This window comes from Microtus pennsylvanicus, chromosome 4, assembly GCF_037038515.1.
Source record: "Microtus pennsylvanicus isolate mMicPen1 chromosome 4, mMicPen1.hap1, whole genome shotgun sequence".
Taxonomy (NCBI): Eukaryota; Metazoa; Chordata; class Mammalia; order Rodentia; family Cricetidae; genus Microtus; species Microtus pennsylvanicus.
Genome location: NC_134582.1, coordinates 71,362,325 through 71,371,469, shown reverse-complemented (window position 1 = coordinate 71,371,469; position 9,145 = coordinate 71,362,325).

Here is a 9,145-nt window from a genome sequence, read left to right as displayed (position 1 = left end):
GGGCAAGTCTTAAGGCTAGCCACTGGAGTTCACCCCCTGGGTACCTGGTTCCCCCAGCTAGAATTTGACCTATGTGTTTTAGCAAAAGACTCTTGGGGGGATACTGAATGAACTCCCGGGAATTCTTATCCTGCATGCAGACATTCTGAATGGTATGTTTGCCCTGGGGGAAGACGAACTTGGAGTGCAGGGGGGGGGCGAAGTGTATTATTGTGCTACCTGGGGATGTGAAACCAGTGTCAGTACCTCCTGGTTGGGGGCTAGCAAAGAAGACTTAGTCTCTTTCACTCGTACCACACCAGGGGAATCTGAAATCACAATCACCTTCACGGAGAAGGGAAAAAAGGCTAATTGGTTAACAGGCAATATTTGGGGTTTACGGTTGTATAACCCAGGAGGGGAAGACATAGGGATTCTGTTCACCCTACGAATTATTATAACACCTCCCAGGACCATAGCACTAGGGCCCAACCCGGTATTGCCTGACCAGGGACAGCTAGCCCTGGCTGAGGTGGCCACCCCCTTTGCCAGGGTCCTAGGTCCCCCTTCGAGTCCTAAAAATTCTTCTGCTACCCCTGCTTCACTGCTGGCACTTTCTAATACAGGCCAGCGACTGTTTAATCTAATACTGGGAGCTTTTTCTTTGCTGAATAGTACAGACCCCAATATGACACAATCTTGCTGGCTATGCCTGTCAGCAGGACCCCCATATTATGAAGGGATTGCAATATCTGGGGGTTTCAATAACACAACTAGCCAGGATGGCTGTGCTTGGGGAGTTAGTCACAGACTAACTCTTACAGAAGTTACTGGTGCAGGGACATGCTTGGGAAATCCACCGGCTGCTCACAAACATTTATGTAATGAGACCCTTAAGAGCCCTAAAACTTCTAAAACCGGATACCTGATCCCTGATTCAGACAAATGGTGGGCTTGTAATACAGGCCTGATGCCTTGCGTGGCGACATGGGTTTTTGATGGTACCAAAGATTATTGTGTGCTTGTTCGACTAGTTCCAAGGGTCTTTTATTATCCTGCTAAAACATTTGAAGATGAATTTGACAGGCACCTGAGCCGTTATCGGCGAGAGCCCATCTCCATGACTCTAGCAGTGATCTTGGGCCTTGGGGTGGCAGCCGGTGTTGGCACCGGTACTACTGCTCTAGTGCAGAGTTCCAAAATTCCCCAACATTTTGAGGAATTAAGAGCAGCTATTGACCAGGACTTAAGGGCCCTAGAACAATCTATAACCAAGCTTGCAGATTCAATAATTTCTCTTTCTGAGGTAGTGTTACAAAATAGGCACGGATTAGACTTGATATTTCTTCAAGAAGGAGGACTTTGTACTGCCCTAAAGAAACAATGTTGTTTCTATGTAGACCACTCTGGGGTAATTAAAGATTCGATGGCTAAGCTCAGAGACAGGTTAGACAAAAGATAGAGAGACAGGGAGGCACAACAAGGTTGGTTTGAAGGCTGGTTTAACCGCTCCCCCTGGTTCACGACACTCATTTCCACCATCACTGGTCCCTTGATCATCTTATTGCTTATCCTGACCTTTGGGCCCTGTATCCTTCATCGACTCCTGATGTTCATTCGCGAGCGACTTAGCATTACTCAAGCTATGGTGTTGACCCAGCAATATCATGTCCTTAGGGATAATCCCTGAGAATCTCAAGATTGAGATTCGACCAAAACAAAGGGGAGAAATTCTGAAAGACTTAGAGGCACCTTAGCACTACTGCACCCCCCTTCCTGGGAACCAGGGCCCTGGTAACCAACAACACGTGCACGAGAGCTTTGAGTACTTTCCATCTCCATTGTATAGACCCGCACCCTGGAACTGGGGTGAGACGACCTTGTAACCGCCATAATATTGATCAAGGTTCCTCCTTGTAACCATAACATTGATCAAGGCTCTTCCTTGTAACCATAACATTGATCAAGGTTCCTCCTTGTAACCATGACATTGATCAAGGCTCCTCCATGTAACTGTTACAACATTGATTAAGTAGAGTTAGCTGACAGTTAAACAAACTAGTCAAAATAGTAGACAAATGATTTTTGGGCTTTCCCTTTGATTTTGTACTCCCCCCTCCCTGATTTTGTGGTTTTTTTCCTTTAAAAGAGCTTGTAATAGACAAAGCGGTCTTCCTTCTCCTCTCGAGGCTGGGGGACCTCTGCCGCGGCAGAATAAAAATTCCTCTTGCTATTGCATCAACCGAGTTGTGGGTGTCTCTTGGGGCGACCACCTCCTTGGAGGGGCTTTAGGGCCCAACAGGACCAAGTCCCTCCTCACTATACTTAGGCTGAGCAAGGTATCCCTACAAAGAGAATGGGTTCTATAAACCAGTACAAGCAGTAGGGATAAATCCTGGTGCCACTGCCAGTGGCCTCACAGTCTGCCCCAGACATACAAATGTCACCCACATTCAGAAGGACTAGTTTGGTCCTGTGCTGTTTCCTTCCTTGTCCAGCTGGAGTTGGTAAGCTCCCATTAGCTCAGGTAAACTATTTTAGTGCATGTCCCCATCATGATCTTGACCTGTTTGCTCATATTCTCATTCCTCCCACTCTTCAACTGGACTTTGGGAGCTCAGCCCAGTGCTCTGCTGGGGGTCTATGCCTCTGGCTCCATCAGTGCTGATGAAGGTTCTATGGTGACATCTAAGATATTCATCAATCTGACTACAGGGCAAGGTCAGTTCAGGTACCCTCTTCTTCATTGCTTAGGGTCTTAAGCTGCGGTCATCCTTGTGGATTCCTGGCTATTGGCCAATCAGCGTCTTATTAAAATACAAATGATAAATCTTTACAAAGTACAAGACTATTGTCCCACAGCACAATCAGGATTTTTTTTCTAGTTCCATCATTTGCATGCAAATTTCAAGATGTCATATTTTTTTTTTTTACCACTGAGTAATACTCTAATGTGTAAAGGAATAGTCAAGATAGAGGAAGGACAGAGATGAGAGCAAGGAAGACATATTTTGATTGAGGGAGCCATTATGGGGCTAGCAAGAAAATTGGCACTGGAGAAATTTCCAGGAAGTGGGTGACAGTTGTATGTCTGGGGCAGACTCTGGGGCAGCCACTGGTAATGGCACCAGGATTTATCCCTACTGCTTGTACTGGCATTTTTGGAACCCATTCTCTTTGGATGGATACCTTGCTCATCCTAGATATAGTAGAGAGGGCCTTGGTCCTTTCTCAAAGCAATGTGCCTTACTTCTCTGAGGAGTGGATGGGGGTGGGGTGGGAGAAAGGTGGAGGGAACAGGAGGAGGGAAGGGAGTGGGAACTGGGATTGGTATGTAAAATGAAAAAAGATAGTTTGTTTTCTTTCTTAAAAAATGTAAGAAAGAGAGGGAGAGAGAGAGAGAGAGAGAGAGAGAGAGAGAGAGAGAGAGAGAGAGAAGAGGAGAGTATTAAGACCTCACTTTCTCCTGGTAATACGTTGGAAACTTATATGTAAATTTAGGATTAGATTCTGTCAAAAATATTCAGGGGTTGTTGTTCATATCTTAATTTTTTAGAAAAATAAATTCAAAGACATTAAGTGATTTGATCAGAGCATCTAATTGTGGAGTCAGTATTCAAATTGATTCTGTATTTTACTGCACTCTGTTTCAAATTAATAAAATTTTCTGAGCTTAGAAAATACTAATTTTTTAACTTAAAAATGGAAAATAGCCAATTTAATCTCATCAAATAACTCTTTCTTTAAGCAACAGGGCAGTAAAGACCCACACAACATTGTATTGAACAAACCTGAAAGCTTCCCAGCAAGACAATTGGGGAGAAACTGTTAAAGGCAAAGGGACATAGCCTAGAGACTGTTCAAAAACACCAACTATGGAGCAACAGCAAGGACACTCCAGATAATGGCCTGCAGTCTGACTGTTAGACAGTCCTACAACACCACCCAGGCAGTCTGTCAGGTAAACCTTCATGGACCTCACGGGTGAGCCAATGTCAGGAAAAATTTGAAACTGCGCTGCAAAAGCCTTTGGTCAGTCATCTCAATGAAACCAATAAGGGTCAGAGAGCTGCACAGCGTCCAGAACAGGGCACTGTCCTCTCCCTTTTACCTCACATGTGGATAATGAAGAACATGAGGCTCAGAGACAGTCACGTTCTGATAACAAGGACAGACATGCCAAGAGCACATATACAATGACAAAGCCTGTTCTGCACCAGGCATCTATGGTCTTAGACAACACTATCATGAAAGAGTCAGAGAGCAGTAAACACAGCCCAGATGTGCCCAGAATATCCTCCGAGGCTGCCCCTGCAGCATTGGGGAAGCACCTGGATTCAGGAAAAACAGTCTTGGGGCTTCAAGGAGCAAAGGTGAATGGCAAAAGCATATTTGTATCTGACAAGATCAGTAACATAGTCAAGGGAGGGCAGCTCAGTGTTCTTCAACCACAACCTACCAACATCTTGAACACCAACCAGGGCAAGAGTACTCAAGGGGCAGATGGGAACACAACAAAAGCACAAAATACTCTGGTAGCTGGAAGGGCCCTGGAAGAAATAACAGGTCCCCAGGAAAGCCAGACATCTGACTGTAATAGTCAGGTATCCAGGGAAGGGAAATTTAAACCAGAAAGCAGGCTGCCCATCCAAGCTCTAGGGCCCCCACGTGACAAGCTCCCTGCCTCAGATGAATTTGCTTACAGATTTTAACTTATGCCTGATCAGAGCCCTTCCAGTGGACCATGAATGCTTCTCAGGTGCAGCAGGTCCACTGGTCCACAACAGGGCTTACTTGTGGCGAACGAAAGAACAACCACCACACCAGGATTCTACTCAGAACACGCTTTACTGGAGTGTCCTTGATTGATGGGAGCAGGAAGCGAGAGGGGCAGGAAACGAGGGGCAGAAAGGGAAGGGCAGGGAGCGAAGGGAGGGAGAGAGCATGAAGCGAAGGGGGTGAGGGCACTGAGGCAGCTGCTTAAACAGGGAATTGGCACACGGGTCGCCCTGTGATTGGCTGCCACCAACAGCTGACACCAGACCGCATCGGGATAGGCTCAAGGATCCTCATCCACCGTGCAAGCGGGAAGCGGGGGGACACACAGCTCTCAAAGGCATAGCCAAATATGGAGTTGTTTATTTCTAACAAGACAGGATGTCGGCGCCATCTTGTAATGGCGATCCTGTCTGGCTCACTACACTTACTTAGTGTGAAACAGCAACAGGAACCATGGATGCATTCATTCATATGTCTTAGACAAGTGCCAGAACAAGGACTTCCCTCTATCTGCCAAGAAGGCACATTTTGGCCTGCAAAACAGGAGAGCTTGGTGCAGGTGATGCTTTCACTGACAAAAAAAGGGGGGCGGGGATACAGTAGCAGACAGGTCCATAAATTACAGAAATGTGTGGCTATGTGGCTTTACAGAAGAAGCTACTGTGTCAGAAGCAGTACCCAGTACCCATCCATGCCGCACAGTAGCCAGAGCCTCACTGATACATCTATAGGTATCATTTGGGTCAGGTACCTTCAGTTGCTCCCTTTGGTTGTAAGCTCTGGGTCAGGAAGCTCATCTCAATTTTACAAGCAGAAAACGCTTTTCCTGAATTCCTATCAGAAAAAAAAAATTTCTCTACTCCTCAGTATTCCATCCTTTATTTACAATACTGATTGCCCCAATAAATGTTGTGAAAAGGTGTGTTTGTGCTTTCCCCATGGGGCTTGTCTTTCAGGCAACAGGACCTGTGCTCAGGAGAAAGGACAAGTCAGTTTTGCTCTCACTTTGGGCTACTGAAATGGGACTTGATTCTCTGAGGTTCTTTTTGAACAACGAGTCAGATATGTCCCTAATGGAACTTTCATTCTCTGATGATTTGGGGAGGAGCTCTGATTCCCATCTCTTATCTTAGCCTTATTGCCAATATATGGCAGCCACACCTTCTCCCTCATTGACTTCCATATCCTTGAGAGCAGAGGTCTCCTGAACTAGGTTGTGTCACCTATAAAGAACAAGTATGCTTGTGAGATTTTTAGGATGATTTTGTCATTTTTATTGTTTACAATTTCATCTCGTGTACTTTGATCATTTTCACCCCCACCCCTCTCCCTAATTCCTCCCATACATCTCTTGCAGTTTTGAGGGGAAGAGGTTGTGAAGCCTTACACAGCATGGCTTCTTAACTCTGGCCCAGAAGGAGACAGTTAAAGGGGAAAGTGGCCTTATTTTTCCAGGCTTGGGACTTGGGATATGATCTTTTTTTTTTTTTAGCATGATTAGCATCTTAAAGGGGCAGGCCCTTTATATAACAGCTTTTAAAACGCCTGTCCTATGAGCCAACAAAAAGTCCAATAATAAAGCTGAAACAGTAATGAATCTTTTTAACTTACTGTCCTACTTAGCTTGTTTATATAACTTAAATCTTATTTTGAAAGTTCTTTTGTTATAACCAAAAGCTGAAAATCACATTCAATGAAATTGTATAAAATATCACAAAGAGTGTCTATCTTTTCCTTATTTTTCTAGCTGGTCTGTTTGTTTAATTGTTTTGACTGTGTTTCAAAGGAACATTACCTATCTTTTAGGCTACATAAAGTGCAAATATCAACTTATTTTATTCATGATACAATTACCTATGTATATATCTCCTCAAGTTACAGTGTTAGACTGCCCCACATGATCCTAAGGCCTATCTTGCCCTCAACTTCAAGAGTTTCAGTCCCTAACTAGAAAGGTAAAGCACTCCAGTCCTTCAGGAAATATATGTCCTTTATCCTGATCTCATAAAGTCAGTGAAATGTCTCAAGGATGAATTTATAAGTGACTATGCCAGGTAGGCATTCTTGGGAGTAAACTCATATTAATGTAGCTTCAAAATATCTTATTTTTGGCTAAAATGTTATGGTACAGACTGAACATACCCAGAGAAATTTCTGTTTACCACTTTGATCATGTATGTGTTCTGAGACTTTGAGATAAATACGGTCCCCAAAATGTGTCTACAATAGTCATATATATGACTGAAGCTCATCATGCTTAAGAATTGGCCTGTTCACATGTACATATAGCCCCCCCACAATAAAATCCCATGCTAACCAGGCAGTGGTGGCGCACGCCTTTATTCCCAGCCTGAGGAAGCAGAGGCAGGTGGATCTCTGTGAGTCTGAGGCCAAACTGGTCTACAAGAGCTAGTTCTAGGTCAGGCTTCAAAGCTACGGAGAAAGCCTGTCTCGAAAAATGAAAATAAAAAATCCCCATGCTTCCTTTGTTTAGTGGAAACATTATTTTGGCGATTACGCTGGTGCTGTGCTCACTTGCTGCAGATAACCCTGTTCTACTCTGTATCACAGAGTAGATATCACAGCTGTACCTATTTGACTTTGACTTTATCAAGTTGGAAACTCAGTTGCATTTGGTTACAGTCTCAGCACCATCTGTTCCAGACTGGAACGCAAAGCCTTTCTCTGCAGTCCAAAGCAAGACCGAGCTTTTCTTTGGTAGTATGATCAGTAACTATAGCATCATCATGGAGTTCAGGGCAAATTGTAGATCTTTCCTGTCCTTCCGTCTGGTGAAACCCTTGTGTCTGGCAAGCCCAACCTCAGGCTTCCTGATCTTATACCATAATATCTCCCTAAGTGGATGTCTGGTGCTCGTTCTTAGTACAGGTCAGACTAAGGCTTTACTAGAAATCTGAGGCTTAGGCAGTAGTCATATAGGTACTGTCTATGACAAGCCTACATGTGTTCAAGCCCTCTCAAGAAGTCTCTGGGATTTGATTTCTGTTCCACTACTTACTACTGATACCCTTCCCTGTGTAGTTAGAGCTGAGTTTTGGTTGTATTCTTCAGTGGCTACTTCTAGGTTGAGATCAGTAGTTGAGACTGTAAGGACATTGTGGTGGTTTGAGTAAAAATGGCTCCCATAGGCTCATATTTTAGAACGCTTAGTCATCAGGAAGTGGAACTCTGAAAGGATTAGAATGATTAGGACATGCAGCTTTGTTGAAAAAAGTGTGTCATTGGGGTTTGTTTTTGAGGTTTTAAAAGCCCATGCCAGGCCCAATGACACCCATTTTTCTTGAGTCCGGCTAGTCTGGGGGGCATCATGGTAACTGTAGGGCCAGTGAAGAAACTCATAATCCACACTGAGTCACCTGAGCTTCCCTTACCACACCACTGTCAGGCTAACTCTTCCCCAGACTTTAGAGCCCTCAATGAAAAGGAGAACTTGTTAACTGACATCTCAGTGTCCTAACGAACTTTGATGCAAGACCCCATAACCAAGCTTGTTATTAAGTGAAGTGTTTGAGTTCTTAATTCCATAGACCTTGAAGCAGCAAGGTCTAATATGAATATAGAAGTACAACCAGTTGTAGCAGTACCTCAGAAGTGGAGCTGTGGTCAGATGTAGGATCTTCCAAAAAAAAAAAAGTCTCCAGAAAGAATAAACTAAGAAGATACTCTCATGTGTGTGTGCTGAGGGGAGGTGTTAAGGTATGCTTTTATGCATCTCAGGCTCATTTGGAACTTACTATACAGCTGAGAATGGTCTTGAACATCTGATCCTCCTGATTCTACCTCTTAACTCCTGGGATAACAGGTGTTTGTCATGATACCTTGTTTATGCAGCACTAGGGATCAAACGGGCTTTTTGTGATAGACAAGTACTCTATAGACCATCTCCTGTGGCTGAGACTGTATGTAGTATACTTTCTTGAGTTTCCACAAGATCCTTTTGTGATGGACGCTCTATTGCACAGGCAGCAAAAGATTGAAAACAGGGACACTGCTGCTAGGGAACGCAAATCCATCAGACAACACCATGATTGGAACCTCGTAAGTGCTGTCTGGTTCCTATAGACCTGGGGTAAGCAGGAGCTCTCCTCTTTATGGAGTATTCTAAAGACTGGAGTGAGCAGCATTGTGAGGCCTCTTAACTCCTGCTGGCCATATAAGTATTCTGTGCCTGGTACAACTGCACAAAGAATGGGCCCAGAAGACCATTTTTGCTGTTTTAATTTTTCCTTGATTACTAAGCCCTGGGTCAACCAAACTGACAAGGTTATATCAAGTGTGGACAGAGGCAGGTGTGGTCTGGGCTTCAAACATTAGGGACCAGGTTCATAGGAAGAATGGGGCCCCTGGGAGTAGGTGAGGATGATGC